Consider the following 20,442-nt stretch of genomic DNA (forward strand, 5'->3'; position numbering starts at 1 on the left):
ACCCCTCGCGAGCCAGCCTGGTGAGGGTGCTCCCGAGGAGGTCTTGTGTCATCCGCCTCATGAGGCTTGGCCCCTCGCGGGGGTCTTGAGTGCTTGTTGGTGAAGATGGGCCGTTCGGGCCCGCACGCAGAGCCACGCCGTTGGCCGTAGGCACGCAAGTCCGGGGACCCCCATTCCCAGAACATCGACAGTAGCCCCCGGGCCCAAGACGTGCTCGGGCTTGGCTTCGAGGCGAAGCCAAAGGTCAATTGCGGAGCGCCGCGGGCTCCAATAGCCTGCGGCCTTGGTCAACGCGTGGCAGTTGATTGGGCGTGGGCGTCTCCGCTTCCCCACTCTGCATCGGCAACTACCCAACTTGACAAGTCCCTGTGACATGCTAGGAAAAACCTTCATTACCTGTGATCATGGGGGGCACTGGTTGGCCTTCTCCTACTATAAATGGGAGGGGGGTGGAGCCCTGGTCGCCCATCTCTTCCCATTTCACTTGCTTCTCCCCCCTCGCACCATTGCCGACACCAATGGCGCCCATCCGAAGTGTTTCCGCGGTGGAGAAAGGAAAGACTCCACTGGACGGGCTGGTACCTCTCCCGCCGAAGAAGAGGCCGGCCCACCGCCGCGACGAGGCGACGATGCATGTGGTGACGAGGCCTTGGTGCGAGCGGCCTCCTCCCCGGTATCCGTTACCCCTGTACGCCCAAGCCGGGGGCTTAGGAGGGAGAGGCGACGAGCGTCAGCGCGCGTGCCGTGGCCATGGTCGCCGTGCCGCGGTGGCGTGCGTCGCCGCCCCTGGAGTCCACGCCACAGACTCCTCGCGCGAGCTCGTGCTGTGGGCGGCGATGCCCCCGAGCACTTGGATCTGCTTCCCTTCCTTTTTCTCAGCTGAGATGCCGCCGAGGGGGCTCCTCGAGCTTTGGCTACAGCACGCCGACCGCGACATGCCGGTGACTAGAGCAGAGGTTGAGGCCGTCTCCTCGGGGAAGATCTTTATGACCCGAGGCTAGGGTAAGGTCGCCCGAGTGTGTCGTGCGGAGGGCACCCTCGCGATCCACTTCGCGTACGACAGTGCCTCCATGCTGTTCTTCAAGGTCTTCGACGCAGAAGGCCGGCGTCTGGAGTGTTGCCCCAGGTGGGGTCATCAGGCTGGCACCACAGATGGGGCAGGGTCTCCTGCCCGCGTCGCCAGTGGCTCCTCTGGTAGCAGCGGCGACACTTGGGAGTCTAGCGATTCTCCCGAGCTCTACAAGACCCCGGAGACGAGCGACGACAGCTACGCGCCCCCAAGCTCCTGCCGAGCCTGGAGCAGGGCTGCAGCATCAGGACGCCGCCGCCGCTGATCTGGATGAGGTTGGCGTCGGCCTCTGGTGGCCCACTGTTGATGATGACGTCATCCACAGGGGCACGTGTAGTTAGGATTCCCTAAGTTCTTGCCTTTTGCTCCCTGCGAGGAATCAAGAAATGCCCCGTGGGGGTGTCTAAAGGTTTTGTAATGCCTCTTGTCAATATTGTCCTTATTATGAACTTGCGCGAGCGCGAGGCCTACTTCAGCTTGGTCTCCCTTTCCGGCCTCGCGACGACTTGGCGCACTGTGCTGACAGGTCCCGGTCCCCAGGCAGGCTGCAGCAGTCGCTGGTATGCCAGGTCGCGTGCCGTGGTCAAGGCTAGGAGGTGAGCGGCCCGAGGTCCAGTAAGAGTTCCTGAGGTGCGATGCTCAGGAGGTTCCCTTTAGCGCTCAAGCAGCCGTCGAGAGGTAAGAAAGGGGGTGCCGTTGCTGCAGTAGGGCTGCGGTTAGTATGGTTCTTAGTCCTTAGCGGTTTAGCCAACCCGGGCTCGGGACTTATCTTGACGGTACGGAGTTGATTCCTCATGATGCGCCAAATTCGTGCATAGGTGCCCGAATCATAGCTAAGCCAGGCCCATGCGAGCCTCCCCCTTCTCCATGCTCTCCTTCGTGCTCTGCGTCCTCAGGTCCCGGCCCTCGAGCGAGCTCAGCCGCCGCTGGTATGCAAGGTCGCGTGCCATGGTCAAGGCCAGGGGGTGAGGGCTGGAGAGCCAGTAAGAGCTCCTAAGTCGCGATGCTCAGGAGCCCCCCTTTTAACGCGCAAGCGGATTGCATGGGAGAAGAGGGAGCTCGCGGTCCTGCCTGCCGTCGCCATCAGGAGATTCCTGCAAGCTAGCACAAGGAGAGACACAGTTTGCCATTACGGTTGCCGGTCCACCGCTGGTCGCTCTGCGAGGAGATGAAGGCACTGAGGGCCTGGTGACGTGACGTGCGCGGGGCATGCCGCGAGCCAGAGCTCGGCCGCTCAGGTTTGTCGATGTTGCAGGGACGGACCTAAGCACAAGCATTGTGCCAGCATGAGTAGCCCCTGTGGCGGGTGAGAATCAAGCAGGTGATGGTCATAGGTAGATTAAGCATGGAAGGCAAACTAGCTCAGGTAAATGCATGAGCGATACGCGCCATTGGGTCCGGCCCGAGCGGCTTGGGGATGATGCAGCCCGAGAGGCGCCCCCAGCAAGGTAAGCTAAAGACATAAAAAAGAAGGGATACATGCCACAGGGATGGACCCACGCGGCCTGGGAATAATGCAGCCCCCTGGGTGCTCCGAGCTAAATGGACTTGGAAAATGTCACTTGGTTCCGTTGATGAAGGGGTGTTAAGGCAGCTGAAGGTACGCGGCGAAGGGGTTTCCCCTCACGAGCCACCGGGGCCCAGAGCCTCGGGAGGCCCTGGGGTCCAGGCGGTTCCTTGAGGACCGGCGCCATCTCCGCCAGGACTGCGTGGTGCCTGGCCTCCTAACCCGCCATGACGCTCCGCAGGTTGCGCTGGAAGGCAGCAGCCACGCTCGGCAAGACGAACGGCATACGAACGTAGCTGTGAGGTGTACCTTCACTGCGCCCAACACGCGAAGGCCAGAAGCGCTCCTGAGATGCGGCTTGGTTGAGCCCTGGTATGTCGATGCAGACGCGCAGCTCACCACCCATGCGTGGGTGGGGAGCAACGCCAGGTGGGCGGCGGTCACCGCGTATTGCCCTTGCTTCCTGAAGCTCCTGAGATACCTTGGTGATGAACTCCTGAGCACCAGACGCTCCTTGCCCAGTGTCCTCCTGAGGGAGACGCGCCGCGAAACATGCCCCCAAGTGGTGCCTGAGTGCCTCCCTTGTGACGTTGGCAAGGTCTGAGGCCCTCTAGAAGAGAGCCCCTGAGCCCTGACCGAGGAGGGCGTCGGGCGCGCCTTCCTATGCGACAGAGGGAGGCACCCCAGGTGCGGGCGCTGATCCTGACGAGGTGCCACTTGCGGCGTTGCCCTCCTGAGGTCCGGCACGGAGTAGCTGCTTCTTCTTCTTGGGGACGACCTTAGGAGGGTACCGAGCTACATTGTTGTCGGGGTCTTCGATTGACGCTGCTTGGAAGGCGTGCTCGAGGGAGCACGCCACATCTCTTTCTTCGCTGGGGACTGTGATGATCCCGCCGCTTCCTGGCATCTTGAGGACGTTGTAGCCGTGGTGCGTCACGACCATGAACTTGGCCAGGGCTGGATACGCGAGGATGGCATTGCATGGCAGACGGATGTGGGCGACGTCGAAGTCGATGAGCTCGGTGCGGTAGTTGTCGCACTGTCCGAAGGTGACGGGGAGGCGGACCTGCCCGATCAGGGTGGTGGATCCGTCGGTCACTCCTGAAAAAAGCTTGGTGGGCTGAAGATGATCATACGGCACTTGGAGGTTGTCGAACGTGTCGACGGACAGGACGTTGAGCCCTGCACCGCCATCGATGAGAGTCTTGGTAACTTGCACATTGCCAATGACTGGTGAACAGAGCATCGGGAGGGTGCCGGCGGTAGCCGCACACTTGAGATGATCTGCTGAGCTGAACATGATGGCGCACTTGGACCATCTGAGCGGGCGCGTGGCCTCGAGCTTGGGGAAGACTGCATTCACTTCATGAGCAAACTGTTTGAAGATACGCTGTGAGGTTGGGGCTTGAGCTCCACCCAAGATGCAGGCGATGACACGCAGCTCCTGGAAGCCCCCAGCCCCCTCGTCCTGATGGTGGTCGTCATTCCTTCTTGGTGGTGGCGGTAGTGGAGGGAGACCGGCGTTGCCCTGAGGACGATCCTCACGAGGCTGATCCCTCCAGGCGCCCTCGCGAGACTGATCCTGCCAGCGGTCCTCACGAGGCCGGTCGCGCCACTCTTGGCATGGGCCATGGTCATCCCAGCGTCCGCCACCACGTCCTCCTCCTCGGCCGTAGCCCTAGTCGTTGCACTCGGGGCATCGACCGAAGCGTCCTTCTCGAATGGCTCTGAGCTCTTGACAGTCACTGGTGTTGTGGCTATGCAGGTTATGGAAGGTGTCGGTCGGCTGCTCTTGGATGACTCGGGCTGGTCCCTGCCGCGCTTTGTGTCCGGCTCCGACGTGAGCATGGCTGCTCCCTTGCGCTTCACGTCTTTGGCCTTGGCTTTCTTCTCCTCTGGGTCCATAGCCGGGAGCTCGAGGAGGGAGAGGCGCCGCTCCTCAGCTCCTGCACACTTGGTCACCAGGTTGAACAGCTCTAGAGACGTGCACAGCTCCTCATGGATGGCGAGCTCCTCCTTTATCTTGACATCGCGGACGCCATCGGAGAACACGGAGACGATGGCCTCATCCGTCACCTTGGGGATCTTGAGGCGAACGTTGTTGAAGCGCTCGATGTACTTTTGGAGGGTCTCTCCTGGTTGTTGCTTGACACGGCGTAGGTCACCCGCAGCTGGTGGGCGGTCGCGTGTGCCCTGGAAGTTGGCAATGAAACGGTCGTGCATCTCGTTCTAGGAGGAGATCGAGCCTGGAAGCAGGTTCAGGAGCCAGGAGCGGGCACCATTCTTGAGAGCCATGGGGAACCAGTTCACCATGACTTTATCGTCGCCGTTGGTCGCCTTGATGCTCAGCTCGTAGAGCTGCAGGAACTCCACGGGGGCGGGGGTGTCGTCATAGCGAGGAGGCAGATTCGGCTTGAACTTGCCCGGCCAAGCGACGCTACGCAACTCAGGGGTGAAGGCGCGGCAGCCTGCCGTGGTCACCGGGACTCTGCGCTGGTGGAGAACTTGTCCTTGATGGGGTCCGTGCACCGCCGCCGCAGGTGGCACGTGGTCTTGCTGTGGTGGCACAGGGAGCGCGGGGGCATTTTCTCGCGGCCGAGGGACTTCTTGGCGGCTTCTTTCTTCTTGCGCGGGCGCCGGACGCGGCATGTCACGCCGTGGGGCCACGCGCCTGGGCGCCAAGACTCCGTCTTGTGGCAGAGGTGGTGGAGGCGCTCCATGGGCCACGCCGCCCGCGGCCAGCGGAGGGCGAGGCAGCGAGAGGGACGGCGCAGGGGAGCCCCCTGCGGCACTGGCAATTTCGGCGATGCGGTAGAGCCAGTCCTCATAGAGGTCGTCGACAGGGCGGTAGCGCAGGAGCTCGCGCGCCATGCATAGAGCGACCTGCACGTCCACGGGAGCGCGACGAGCGTGGGATGACGAACCGGCCGGGGTCAGTGATGGAGTGGCGGTGCGGCCGTCCTGCCGCACCAAGGGGTACAGCAAGGATGCTTGCTGCTCGTTCCCCGTCGGGCCGGTGGTGGCGTTGGCAGCAGGCGACGGAGAACGACGGGGTGGCCTACCGACGGGAGCCGTCTGAGCAATGCGGGCGGCGAGGGCAGCCTGGCGCTCAGTGCGAGCGCGGCGAGCGTCCACCATGGAGACGATGGAGCAACGAGACGCGGAGCGATGGAAGGGAAGCTTCAGCGCACCCCTACCTGGCGCGCCAAATGTCGGATCTCGGGTTCCGGCAAAACCCTCAAGTTTCGAACACTGGGTGCGCGCGAAGATCTCCCCCTACCGATCCACATCCTAGTTTCGCTAAGATCTCAAGGGCTAACTTGACGAACTCACAACACAAAGGACACAAGATTTATACTGGTGTAATACCCTACTCCAGTGTGGTGGTGGTGGATAGCCTCTTGGGCTGAGGCTGAACAGTACAAGGGGAAGAACAACTTCCTAAGGAGAGGTGTTCTTGTGCTTGGTGAACTTGTGGTTGTTCGGATCTCATCCCCTAGCTATGGTGGTGGCTAGTCCTATTTATAGAGGCCTTGGTCCTCTCCCCAAATATTGAGCGGGAAGGGAGCCAACTATGGCCAATTTGAAAGGGGACAGCTAGTACAGCTTATCCTGACAAAAGCAGTCTTCGCTTGCAAAAGGTTCTGGTGGTGACGCCGCCTTGGGCTCCATGGTGACCTCAGTCTTGCCGTCCTGCTGGTCATGGTCTCATTGCACCGATATGGAAACATTTGCTTGACGCCTCGGTACTCCGCGCCTGCGCTTGCTTCCTTAGCACTAAAGAGGAAACAAGGACACTGTGCGCACTGGCGCCCGCCTGGCACCCGTCTGATCTTGATCGTCATGGCTCATCATTGGAACCTCGCTCTGCACTTTATTCACTTAACTACGAGGGGAGGTAAAGAACTGCCATCTAGCTCTGCACTTTATTCACCTTCTGTTTTGAGTAAACTTGTGACACCTACTCCTGCTATTCATTCTAATATGTCGCATGTTAGTGATGATGCAACTTCTGCTTTGCATTATACTTATGATGAAACTACTTCTATGCTTGATAATACTGTGCCACTAGGTGAATTTCTTGATGAACAACTTGTTAGGGTTAGAGAGAATGAAATTATGGAAACTGATAATATTGATGAAAGTGATGATGAAGATTCTCCCCTTAGATATGAATTGCCTGTTGTTCTTGAGGTTATGTTACGGATGAAGAAACCGCTAGAGACTTCTTAGCTTGCAATGATAGATATGATCTTAAGAAATTATTAGTTAAGTTTAAAGAAAAGTCTTTGAATGCTAGAATGAAATATTACCCTGCTTTTGCTACTTCACCTATCTCTAGTTCCGATAAGGATCATGATTTTCTCTGTCGACCCTGAGTTATTACTTTGGTTGAATCTGATCCTTTTTATGGCTATGAATCTGAAACTGTTGTGGCACATCTTACTAAATTAAATGATATAGCCACCCTGTTTACTAATGATGAGAAAACTCTCTATTACTTTATCCTTAAGTTTTTTCCGTTCTCATTAAAGGGTGATGCTAAAACATAGTTTAATTCTCTTGATCCTGGTTATTTGCGTAGTCCCCAGGATATGATTTATTACTTCTCTGCTAAATATTTCCCCGCTCATAAGAAACAAGATGCCTTAAGGAAATATATAATTTTGTGCAAATTGAAGAAGAGAGTCTCCCACAAGCTTGGGGGAGGCTTCTCCAATTACTTAATGCTTTGCCTGATCATCCTCTCAAGAGAAATGAAATACTTGATATCTTTTATAATGGACTAACTGATGCTTCCAGAGACCACCTGGATAGTTGTGCTGGTTGTGTTTTCAGGGAAAGAACTGTTGATCAAGATGAATTGCTATTGAATTATATGTTGAGTAATGAAAATGATTGGACACTTCCTGAACCAACTCCTAAGCCAACTCCGAAGAAAAGGGGTATTCTATTTCTCAGTCCTGAAGATATGCAAGAGGCAAAGAAATCTATGAAAGAAAAAGCTATTAAAGCTAAAGATGTTAAGAATTGACCACCTATTGAAGAGATACATCGTCTTGATAACCCGACACAGGTAGTAAAGGTAAATTCTCTCTGTAGATTTGATAAATGTGAAATCCCGTCTACTATAATTGCTAGCCAATGCTTGGATGAGTTTGATGACTTTATGGTTAAACAAGAAAACTTCAATGCTTATGTTGGTAGTCAATTGAAATGTAATGCTTATATGATTGAGCACTTGAGTGATTTTATGTCTAGAGTTAAAGGTGAACTTAAAATCATTAGTAAACATGCTTCTATGGTTACCACTCAAGTAGAACAAGTACTTAAGGCTCAGAATGATTTTCTCAATGAATTAAATAATAAGAAAAATGATAATGCCGTTAGAGTTATGACTAGAGGGGGTAAAATGACTCAGGAACCTTTGTATCCTGAGGGCCACCCTAAGAGAACTGAGCAAGATTCTCAGAGAACTAATGTTGATGCACCTAGTTCTTCTAAGAAGAAGAAAAAGAAAAATGATAGGACTTTGCATGCTTCTAGTGAACCTGCTATTGACACACCTGAGAATCCCCATGATATTTATAGTTCTGATGCTGAAACACAATCTTCTAATGAACATGAACCTAGTGATAATGTTAATGATGATGCCCATGCTGATGCTCAACCTAGTAATAACAATGATGTAGGGATTGAACCTGCTGTTGATCTTGATAACCCACAATCAAAGAATCAACATTATGATAAGAGAGACTTTGTTGCTAGGAAACACGGTAAAGAAAGAGAACCATGGGTTCAGAAACCCATGCCCTTTCCTCCTAAACCATCCAAGAAAAAGGATGATGAGGATTTTGAGCGCTTTGCTGAAATGATTAGACCTATCTTTTTGCGTATGTGTTAGACTGATATGCTTAAAATGAATCCTTATGCTAAGTATATGAAAGATATTGTTAGTAATAAAAGAAAGATACCGGAAGCTGAAATTTCCACCATGCTTGCTAATTACAGTTTTAAGGGTGGAATACCAAAGAAACTTGGAGATCCAGGAGTACCAACTATACCATGCTCCATTAAGAGAAACTATGTTAAAACTGCTTTATGTGATCTTGGAGCCGGTGTTAGTGTTATGCCTCTCTCTTTATATCGTAGACTTGATTTGAATAAGTTGACACCTACTGAAATATCTTTGCAAATGGCTGATAAATCAACAGCTATACCTGTCGGTATTTGTGAGGATGTGCCTGTTGTGGTTGCAAACGTTACTATTTTAACGGACTTTGTTATTCTTGATATTCTCGAGGACGATAGTATGTCTATTATTCTTGGTAGACCCTTTTTGAATACTGCAGGGGCTGTTATTGATTACAACAAAGGCAATTTCACTTTTAATGTTAATGGCAATGAGCACACGGTACACTTTCTGAGGAAACAACCTCAAGTCCACAATATCAATTCTATTGGAAATATTCCAACAATTACTATTGGAGGTTTTGAATTTTCTCTTCCTGCTATCAAGAAGAAATATGATATTCTTATTGTTGGGTATGTGCATATCCCCGTTGAGGTAACCTAGTGTTATTTGCAAATTCTCCGTTTTCATGCGATTCGGAATGAGTTTGTTAACAAGACCTGATCAACCATGTTAGTGGATTCCTTTTGACGAGCATGAGATGGATGAAGTTAGAAAGCACAACTCTCTATACCCTCCTTTTACTTTCTGTTATTTAGTTTGAATAAAGCAAAATAGTATTTTCTGTCTGTTTTCTGAATTATCCTTGCAATAAAAATACCCCGAAAATAAAAGTTCTCCAAATGCCCTAAAAATTTAATATGATTTTTTTTGGAATATTTAAGATTTATTGGCATTGAGAACACACCAGGGGGCCTCACCATGTGCCCACGAGGGTGGAGGGCGCGCCTTACCCCTAGGCGCGCCCCTTGCCACGTGGACCCCACGAGGGCCCCCTCCACTTATTCTTGCACCCACACACTTCGTCTTCCTCCAGAAAAAATCATCCACCATCTCAAACCCGAGTTCTAGCTCATCTTGCTGCCATTTTCGATCTCCTTGCTCAAAGCTCCATTCACAAAACTGCTTTGGGGGATTGTTCTTCGGTATGTGAGTCCTCCTATGGTCCAATTAGTTTTTGTCCTAGTGCTTTATTTATTGCAAATTTTTGCTGCTTAGGTGACACTGTTCTTGAGCTTGCATGTCAAATTTATGTGGTCAAAAGTAGTTTTAATGCATGATATCGCCTCTAGGCACTTGTAGGAGTAGTTCCTATCAATCTTGTTGAGTTTGGTTCACTTTTATTTTGAGTTACTAAAATTTTCAGAAAATTATACAGAGATTTTTGAGGGGCTCTTCGAGCCGAAGCTCAAAGGATAAGCAAAGTGAAGAAAATAAGAAGCCCAAATATAATCTCCCTCGCACCATGGAGGTTCGGCCGTGTGAATGGCCTTGTGATGAGTTCTTGAGAGATGCCGGGATTTATGAAGATTTTTATCATTTGGCTGAGAATGCACCGACTTCCTCCACGACCAGCGTGAACAGTATCTCCTACTCACTAATATTTTGTGCAAAATTTTCATTTCCATGCTAGGAGATCGCCACCTTCGGTGGATTTTTATTTATATGATGAGCATAAGGAGATGTCACTTTATGACTTTTGTGTGGTTTGCAAGTTGCCCTTTGAGGGCAGCATAGAGGAACCACATCGTAATGATGTGAAGGGATTTATTGATATGATTGCGGTAGGGGAAACAAGGAAAGTTTCCGATGCAAGAATCACTAGCATACATTTTCCTGTTCTATGTTACTTTGCAATATTTGCTAGTAGATGCTTAATTGGTCGCGGGAACAGTGGAAATCTTAGTGCCCCTGATATTGTTATTTTGCGCCATGCTTTGTTTCATGATGCCACTTTTAGTTTAGGCGCTATTGTTGCTAAACGGTTAAATCTGAACTGTACAAAGGGCCCCGTCTTTGGAGGCATCTTTGCCTCGTGCCTTGCTGCACACTTTAATATACCTATTAGGCATTATGAGAAAGAGGAAAAGTTGTTGCCTCATATTTTTCTAGATTATAGTATTATGGTATCACAGATATTTTATAAAAATTACTTTGAGACTATTACCTTGCTTGCTCCCTCTTTGTTCAAAACATTTTCAGGCACGTACCTTGTTTTGCTGGAGGCCATTCATGCATACCGGAGGCTGACATCAGCTCCAGAGCCTGAGCCGGAGCCACCACTTGACCCTCAGCGTCAGTCTGTTTATCAGTGGGATCCGGAGGAGATCGCTAACCAGTGGCACCCTGAGGATCCTCTTCAGTACACCGGAGAGGGAAGCTTTGATCCGTGGGCATAGACCAACTTAGGCAAAAAGCCTAAGCTTGCGGGAGTACGTATTTCTCACCGACATTACATTCATGTTCACACACTCATGCCAGTTGTCGGTGCTCATACTTTTTCATTGTAATATCCATGCTAGTTTATTTTATTTTTAAGCTTTCTTCTTGTGTGTTTGAAAAACCTTAATAAAAATCAAAAAAAATTAGTTGTAGCCTTTAGCAAGTTTACTTTCCATGCCTGTAGTAGTAATTAAAAAGAAAACCCAAAAAGATCTCTCGTTCTTCTTTTGCTTGTTGGGAGCTTTCCCGTGTAAATAGTTTTGTTTATTTTCTTTTCTTTGGGGGTCGAGAGGAGAAGACCTTAATGAAAATGTTGAGTGGCTCTCATATGCATTATTGATGATCTAACAAAGAGCCCATATTACCTTGTCTTCTCCCTTGAATTGAATGCTTGCAGATTCCAGCTTAGTCCAATGCACGTGCACTATTATTATTATCCACACCATTCGGTTGTGCAAGTGAAAGGCAATAATGATGATATATGATAAACTGATTGAGATGAGAAAAGCTGGTATGAACTCGACCTCTCTTGTTTTTGTAAATATGATTAGTTCATCGTACCCGATTCAGCCTATTATGAATGAAACATGTTTGCAATGACACTTAGAGATTATAGTTGTTCATGCCATGCTTAAGTAGCTAGGAGTTTATAATGGTTTACCTCGTGTGCCAACATGCTATTAAAATGGTTGTGATGTGGTATGGTAGGGTGGTATCCTCCTTTGAACGATTCGAGTGGCTTGACTTGGCACATGTTCACGCATGTAGTTGAAACAAAATCAACATAGCCTCCACGATATTTATGTTCATGGTGAATTATATCCTACTCATTCTTGCATTCAGTGTTGATTAATTTTAATGCATGTTCATGACTGTTGTCGCTCTCTAGCTGGTCGCTTCCCTGTCTCTTTCTAGCCTTCACTTGTGCTAAGCGGGAATACTGCTTGTGCATCCAATTCCATAAACCGCAAAAGTTATTCCATATGAGTCCACCATACCTTCCTATATACGGTATCTACCCGCCGTTCCAAGTAAATTTGTATGTGCCAAACTCTAAACTTTCAAATGAAATTCTGTTTTGCATGCTCGAATAGCTCATGTATCAACTAGGGTTGTCTGTATATTCCATGCTAGGCGAGTTATTCTCAAGAGGAGTGGACTCCGCTCCTCACTCACGAGAAAATGGCTGGTCACCGGGATGCCCAGTCCCATGCTCAAACCAAATCAAAATAATTGCAAACAAAACTCCCCCAGGATTGTTGTTAGTTGGAGGCACCCGTTGTTTCGGGCAAGCCATGGAAGATGCTTGCTGGTGGTGGAGGAGTATAAACGTTACCATTCTGCTTGGGAACCGCCTATAATGTGTGTAGCATGGAAGATATCGAGATCTCTCAGTTGTTATGTTGACAATGAAAGTATACCGCTCAAAATATTATTCATCTCTATTTCAAAATCGAGCTCTGGCACCACTACAAATCCCTGCTTCCCTCTGCGAAGGGCCTATCTATTTACTTTTATGCTGAGTCATCATCCTCTTATTAAAAAGCACTAGTTGGAGAGCACCGCTGCCATTTGCATGTATTATTACTAGTTTACATCGAGGATGACTATGACTGGATCTCTTTTACCATGAATTACAATTTCCAGTCAGTCCTTGATCTTCAGGGGTGCCCTGCATTTATGTTTTGCGATCAAAGGGCTAGCGAGATACCATCTTGTTATATCATATTGTGATTGTTTTGAGAAAGTGTTGTCATCCGAGATTTATTATTATTGCTCGCTAGTTGATTATGCCATTGATATGAGTAAACATGAGACCTAAATGTTATTGTGAATATGGTTAGTTCATAATCTTTGTTGAAACCTTGAATGCTGGCTTTACATATTTACAACAACAAGAGCAAATAGAGTTTGTACAAGTTTTTCTTTATCACTTTCAGTTTATCAATTGAATTGCTTGAGGACAAGCAAAGGTTTAAGCTTGGGGGAATTGATACATGTCCATCGTATCTACTTTTCCAAACACCTTTGCCCTTGTTTTGGACTCTAACTTGCATGATTTGAATGGAACTAACCCGGACTAGCGCTGTTTTCAGGAGAATTGCCATGGTGTTATTTTTGTGCAGAAATAAAAGTTCTCGGAATGACGTGAAAATTAACGGAGAATATTTTTGGAATATATAAAAAATATTGGCAAAAGAATCAAGGCCAGGGGGCCCACACCATGTCCACGAGGGTGGGGGGCGCGCCCCCTGCCTCGTGGGCCCCCTTGTGCTCCACCGACCTCAACTCCAACTCTATATATTCACGTTCGGGGATAAAAAAAATCAGAGAGAAGGATTCAATGCGTTTTACGCTATGGAGCCGCCGTCAAGCCCTAATCTCTCTCAGGAGGGCTGATCTGGAGTCCATTCGGGGCTCCGGAGAGGGGAATCCGTCGCCATCGTCATCATCAACCTTCCTCCATCACCAATTTCATGATGCTCACCGCCGTGCGTGAGTAATTCCATCATAGGCTTGCTGGACAGTGATGGGTTGGATGAGATTTATCATGTAATGGAGTTAGTTTTGTTAGGGTTTGATCCCTAGTATCCATTATGTTCTGAGATTTATGTTGCTATGACTTTGCTATGCTTACTGCTTGTCACTAGGGCCCGAGTGCCATGATTTCAGATCTGAACCTATTATTTTTTCATGAATATATGTGAGTTCTTGATCCTATCTTGCAAGTCTATAGTCACTTATTATGTGTTATGATCCGTTAACCCCGAAGTGATAATAATCGGGATACTTCCCGGTGATGACCGTAGTTTGAGGAGTTCATGTATTCACTAAGTGTTAATGCTTTGGCCCGGTACTCTATTAAAAGGAGGCCTTAATATCCCTTAGTTTCCGATAGGACCCCGCTGCCACGGGAGGGTAGGACAAAAGATGTCATGCAAGTTCTTTTCCATAAGCATGTATGACTATATTCGGAATACATGCCTACGTTACATTGATGAACTGGAGCTAGTTCTGTGTCATCCTATGTTATAACTATTGCATGAGGAATCACATCCCACATAATTATCCATCACAGATTCGTTGCCTAAGTTTTTCATATATTGATCTTTGCTTATTTACTTTTCCGTTGCTACTGTTACAATCACTACAAAACCAATACCGTTACTTTTGCTATCGTTACCGTTACTATCATATTACTTGCTACTAAATATTTTGCTGCATATATTTAGTTTCCAGGTGTGGTTGAATTGACAACTCAGCTTCTAATACTTGAGAATATTCTTTGGCTCCCCTTGTGTCGAATCTATAAATTTGTGTTGAATACTCTACCCTCAAAAACTGTTGCGATCCCCTATACTTGTGTGTTATCAATACGATGTGGGCCGGATGACCAAGAGTCGTCGCGGAAAACTCTACATCGACGACGTAGGTTGGGGTCCCGAGGCTGGCTCAATTGAGTACGGGTACCGGTCCCCCTTCGGTGGAATCCATGTCTTCATCGGCAAGATCGATAAATCGGGCCCTGAGCCGGACACCTGCATCGACATCATCGAGACGGCTGAGCGCGCACGACCCGCCAAGCCCAATCAAACTGCTGTGAAGCATACCTTTGTTGGCTTCATACATGGGGCGGAATTTGAGGAAGGATTTGTGTCTGGTGGTGAGACGGCCATCTACTCTGATGGTGAATCGTCAACCCGTGAGACCAATTCAATGTATGAACTGCAGGATGATGCCGACAGTATTCTGGACCCTCATGAGCCGCCAAATAGGGTTGTGATCTTCATGGTTGGTACACAACCGACACTCGGCTCAATGACCACCGCGGCTATGACCTCTAGATCAGTGGCTGCGGCGACGGCCGGTGCTGGCGGCCCGTTGCGCCCGCCGGTTCAGGTTCTAACCGAATTGCTAGATGCTTTGGCGGCTTTGATGGGGGTGGAAGTGACCCCGGACACTCAAGAACAGCATAAGGTGGATGTGGCAAAGCTACGAAATGATATAGCTCAAGCCAAGGAAGAGCTGGCAACTGAAAACGCCAGGATGGCCACGGAGCGAGCTACTTTGGACGCTCAGGCACAACGGATTCAGGCAGAGTTTTTCCTGCTTACCTTGGATCAAAATACTTCAAATGCCGTCATGAGAAGAAGGCACCAGAGTCGCTTACCTATGGAGTACGATGCAAGAAACCTTTTCAACACGCCGGGGGCAGGGACCAGTGACCCGCCCATGGTTAACCGGACGGTTGAGGCGCCCATGACTGGAGCGCCGGTTCAGCCGTGCACTGCGGATCCGCCTCGTTTGGATATAACTCCGCCTCAGCATGTTCCGACACCGCCGGGTCATTATTCTAACCCTTTGGATAACATGCTTGTTGCGGCATCACGATTCGTGGCTCTCCCAGTTGAAGGCGAGTCGCCAGCTGCGATAGAGACGCGGAGGGCCAGAGAACTTCTTTAGACAGCAGTGGCTCAATAGGCAGTGAGGGAGTCCTGGATTAGGGGGTATCCGGACATCCGGATTATATCCTTTGGCCGGACTGTTGGACCATGAAGACACAAGATTGAAGACTTCGTCCCGTGTCCAGATGGGACTCTACTTGGCGTGGAAGGCAAGCTAGGCAATACGGATATGTATATCTCCTCCTTTGTAACCGACCTTGTGTAACCCTAGCCCCTTCCGGTGTCTATATAAACCGGAGGGTTTTAGTCCATAGGACAACATACAATCATACCATAGGCTAGCTTCTAGGGTTTAGCCTCTCCGATCTCGTGGTAGATCAACTCTTGTACTACTCATATTATCAAAAATAAATCAAGCAGGACGTAGGGTTTTACCTCCATCAAGAGGGCCCGAACCTGGGTAAAACATCGTGCCCCCTGCCTCCTATTACCATCCGACTTAGACGCACAGTTCGGGACCCCCTACCTGAGATCCGCCGGTTTTGACACTGACATTGGTGCTTTCATTGAGAGTTCCTCTGTGCCCTCGCCGTAAGGAAGGATGCCTCATCTTGTTGTTAAAAACAACATTACCGCCGGGGGAGCCCTAGCTGTCGGCCAAACACTCTGGCTAGGCAATTTCATCATGACCGCCTGTTCGGCTGCTGCACCGACGATGACTTCTCGGGTCATCAAAAACAGCCTCCACGTCGGCTCGAAATTCGCTGAGAAGATGGATCCAATGGAGCTCTCTTCCCTAAACGAGATCTTGTATCACATCGCCGCCTTGGGAGTCGCTACGGACTATGATCGGATTGGACTTAAACCCGATCAAAGGGAGATTAACTCTCCACCGGTCACCCATCATGTTGCGGGGGTGGAGGAACAATGCGGCGATTCTTCCTCTATCTTGAGGACTATCTATGTCCGGATTCCTGAGCTCTCTGATCCGGATACCCGTTTACGGGTGGACATCACCCAAGCCCTGAACCTAGAGTCAGGCAGCGGGCCAGGCTCACCGGGCAACATCCCGGAATCCGAACTTCCAAAATCGGAAACTCCTCGGCCCCTGGGTCTCAGATCGGGTAGGGGTTCAGACTCAAACCCACCCACCCAGACATAAACGATTTTTCCCACATCAGGCAAGAGCCCCATGAAACAGTACATCATTATTGGGCTAGATTCCTCCTTGTGATGAACAAGGTTAAGGACTGCCGCGAGGAAGACACGGTCTCACTTTTCTGCAATAACTGCATGGACTAGGGAATCCTTAACGCCATAAGTCGCCGTGACATATCACGCTTCGCCGACTTGGCGCCCATAGTACGAAAGTACTGTGCGATGGAAAGTGCCTGGAAAATCGAAACGAAATTTTGGGATAATCCGGCTCCGAATATACACCCAGTCTAAAGTAAAAGGGTGCACTATCATAAGACACCCGAGTTAATTACAAAGAAGCAAAAACCCTCTATAGGGCGTGGAACCGTATTGGAGGGATGGCTCAACGGACCCTGCAAAATTCATAGTACAGCGGATACCATACCAACACACAGCCTTAGAGCATGTTGGATACTCTGGCAGGTGGCCAAAAGCGGCGAGGATCTTCTCATCCCAGATACCATAGAGCACCATCCCAGGGATAACAATACAGTATTAATGGTCTTTGAGACCTTCACATCAAATAATAGGCGCAAGCGAACACTCCGCAGCATTGCCGAAATCTGCCACGTAGCAGCAATAAATCCATGGAGTGACACGGCTATTACCTTCAATGCCAGTGACGAACCAAAATTCCGAATAGCCTGAGCACTAGCTCCACTGGTCCTCAGTCCAATTGTGGACGGCTTTTGACTCACCAAAGTACTCATGGACGGCGGCAGTGGATTAAACCTCATCTACGAGGAAACTCTTCAAAAAATGGAAATAGACTGGAACCGCATTGAGCAAAGCAGCACAACCTTCAGAGGAATCATCCCCAGTCAGGAAGCACGCTGTGCTGGGAAAATCACACTAGATGTGGTATTCGGCACGCCGGAGAACTATAGGTCCGAAGAAATTACATTCCAAGTGGCCCCGTTCAGTAGTGGATACCACACCCTCTTGGGACGGGAGGCATTCATGATCTTCCAAGCCATTCCCCATTATGGGTACATGAAGCTCAAAATGCCTGGGCCCAACGGAATCATCACTCTCGTTAGTGATCCGGACACAACACTCCGCGCCGAAAACAAAACAGCAGCATTGGCCCTCGAGGCATTATCCGAAGCCCTTTCGGCCGAGGAATTAACTGCGCTACGCTCCAAAGTGGACATGGATGATGTGATACTTGACAAGAGATCCAAGTCCACCTCTTTTAAACCAATGGATGAAATAGTCAAATTCCAAGTCCACCCAACGGACCCTACAAAAACAGCCTCCATCGGGGCACAGTTAAACCCCGCCGTGGACGCCGCACTACGAGAGTTCCTACGCGAGAATTCGGACATATTCGCCTGGCACCCCTCAGACATGCCAGGAATCCCACGCAGGCTGGCCGAGCACAGCCTCAATATCCTAAAGGGATTCAAGCCGGTCAAGCAGGCTCTTCGGCATTTCTCTGAACCTAAGAGACATGCTATGGGAGAGGAACTAGCCAAGTTATTGGAGGCCGGATTTTTTAGAGAAATAAAACACCCGGACTGTCTAGCAAACCTGGTGATGGTACCAAAGAAGGACAAATCCTGGCGCCTATGTGTCGATTTCAAGGACCACAACAAGGCTTGCCCAAAGGATCCCTTCCCCCTCCCCCCATTGATCAAATTATCGATGCTACCGCAGGACACGAGTCATTGTGTTTCCTCGAAGCATACTCCAGCTACCACCAAATCAAGATGGCGGAGTCCGACCAAGCCGCAACGGCATTTATCACACCATACGGCCCATTCTGTTTCAACACAATGCCTTTTGGGCTCAAAAGCGCCGGCGCAACGTATCAGCGCATGATTCAGACATGTCTAGAGAAATAGATCGGCAAAACAGTAGAGGCATACGTAGATGATGTGGTCGTCAAAACCAAACACGTCGAATCTCTAATAGACGACTTGAGGCTCACATTCGACAACCTCCGAACATACGACATCAAGCTCAATCCGGAAAAATGCGTTTTCAACGTATCAGCCGGAAAGCTCCTGGGCTTCATTGTCTCCAGTAGAGGAATTGAAGCTAATCCGGCCAAAATTCGAGCTTTGTCACAGTTTCCTACCCCAACAGACCTCAAACAAATCCAGAAATTAACTGGATGTGTGGCGGCTCTAAGCCGCTTTATCGCCCGCTTAGGAGAAAAGGCATTACCCCTTTATCGCCTCCTTCGGCGCACCGAACACTTCGAGTGGACGGACGCCGCCACAGCCGGATTGGAAGAAATAAAAGCCATACTGGCAACCAACCCAATCCTGGCCGCGCCAAACATTGGCAAACCAATGTTGTTATACGTTGCGGCAACTCATCAGGTTGTAAGCGTAGTGCTCGTCGTCGAACGAGAAGCGGACGGACATAAATTCCCTCTTCAAAAGTCAGTATATTATGTATCCACTGTCCTCACTCCATGCAAATCACGGTACCCACATTATCAAAAGATAGCCTATGCGGTATTCATGGCACCCCGGAAGTTGCGATGCTACTTTCAAGAGTGTTCAATTACAGTAGCCTTGGAAGTGCCACATAATGATATTATAAACAACCACGACGCCACGGGACGGATTGCCAAATGGGCCATTGAGCTCCTCCTGTTCGACATAACATACAAACCTCGGCGAGCCATTAAATCGCAAGTATTGGCCGACTTTGTCGCCGAATGGACGGAAGCCGAACTCCCTAAAGAGTACGGCGCATACTCCAATTGGATCATGCACTTCGACGGCTCCAAAATGATGGCCAGTCTGGGGGCTGGCATCGTCCTGACGTCCCCAACCGGAGATACCATTCAGTACGTACTGTAGATACTGTATACAAACTCCAACAACGCAGCCGAATACGAAGCCCTGCTGCATGGTCTTCGGATGGCAGTCTCCATGGGCATTCAACGCCTGGAGGTGCGTGGGGATTCGAACCTCGCAATATCCCAAATAAATGGAGACTTCGATGCCAAGGATCCGAAGATGGCGGCCTATCGAAACACCATCCTAAAGATGTCATCTCGGTTCGAGGGCCTCGAATTTCACCATGTGGCTTGGGAAAACAATCAGGCAGCAGATATCCTCGCCCGCATCGGTGCAAAACGCGACGCGGTCCCCCCAACATCTTTTTGGAGATGTTGTTTAAGCCAGCGGTGGTATGGGAAGGGGACACCGGTAACAATAGTCCGAACGCGGCCAAAATGCCCGATACCGAACACTCTGACATAATTGGAGGCTCTGCCACCGAAATAACACCTTCAGCCCACGTAATAATGGCCGTCATCGCCCCATGGACAGAACCATTCCTGGCCTACCTAACTAGTCAGGAACTTCCCGAGGACCAAAATGAGGCACGCTGCATAGTGCGGCGATCTAAAGCCTACAGGGTCCACGAGGGAGAGATGTATAAGAAAATCACTACCGGAGTCCTTCAAAGGTGCATCTCCGAAGAGGAAGGGCGGACGCTTTTGGCAGAAATTCACGCCGGACTTGGCGGCCACCACGCTGCAGCCCGGTCCCTTGTAAGCAAGGCCTTCCGTACAGGGTTTTATTGGCCGACGACCCGGGCAGACGCATAGGACTTGGTCCAACGTTGCGCCGGTTGGTAGCTTTTTGCAAACCAAAGCCACATGCCACCCACTGCCCTCCAAACAATCCCCATTACCCAGCCCTTCGCGGTCTGGGGGCTTGACATGGTTGGAACCCTTAAAGGGGGAACCCATAAGAAACAATACTTACTGGTCATGGTAGATAAATTCACCAAATCAATAGAAGCCAAACCTGTTAAAACAACTGAATCCGGACCGGTGATAGACTTCATATCCGGGGTCGTACACCGTTATGGCGTCCCC

This window comes from Triticum urartu, chromosome 4, assembly GCF_003073215.2.
Source record: "Triticum urartu cultivar G1812 chromosome 4, Tu2.1, whole genome shotgun sequence".
NCBI classification, from domain to species: domain Eukaryota; kingdom Viridiplantae; phylum Streptophyta; class Magnoliopsida; order Poales; family Poaceae; genus Triticum; species Triticum urartu.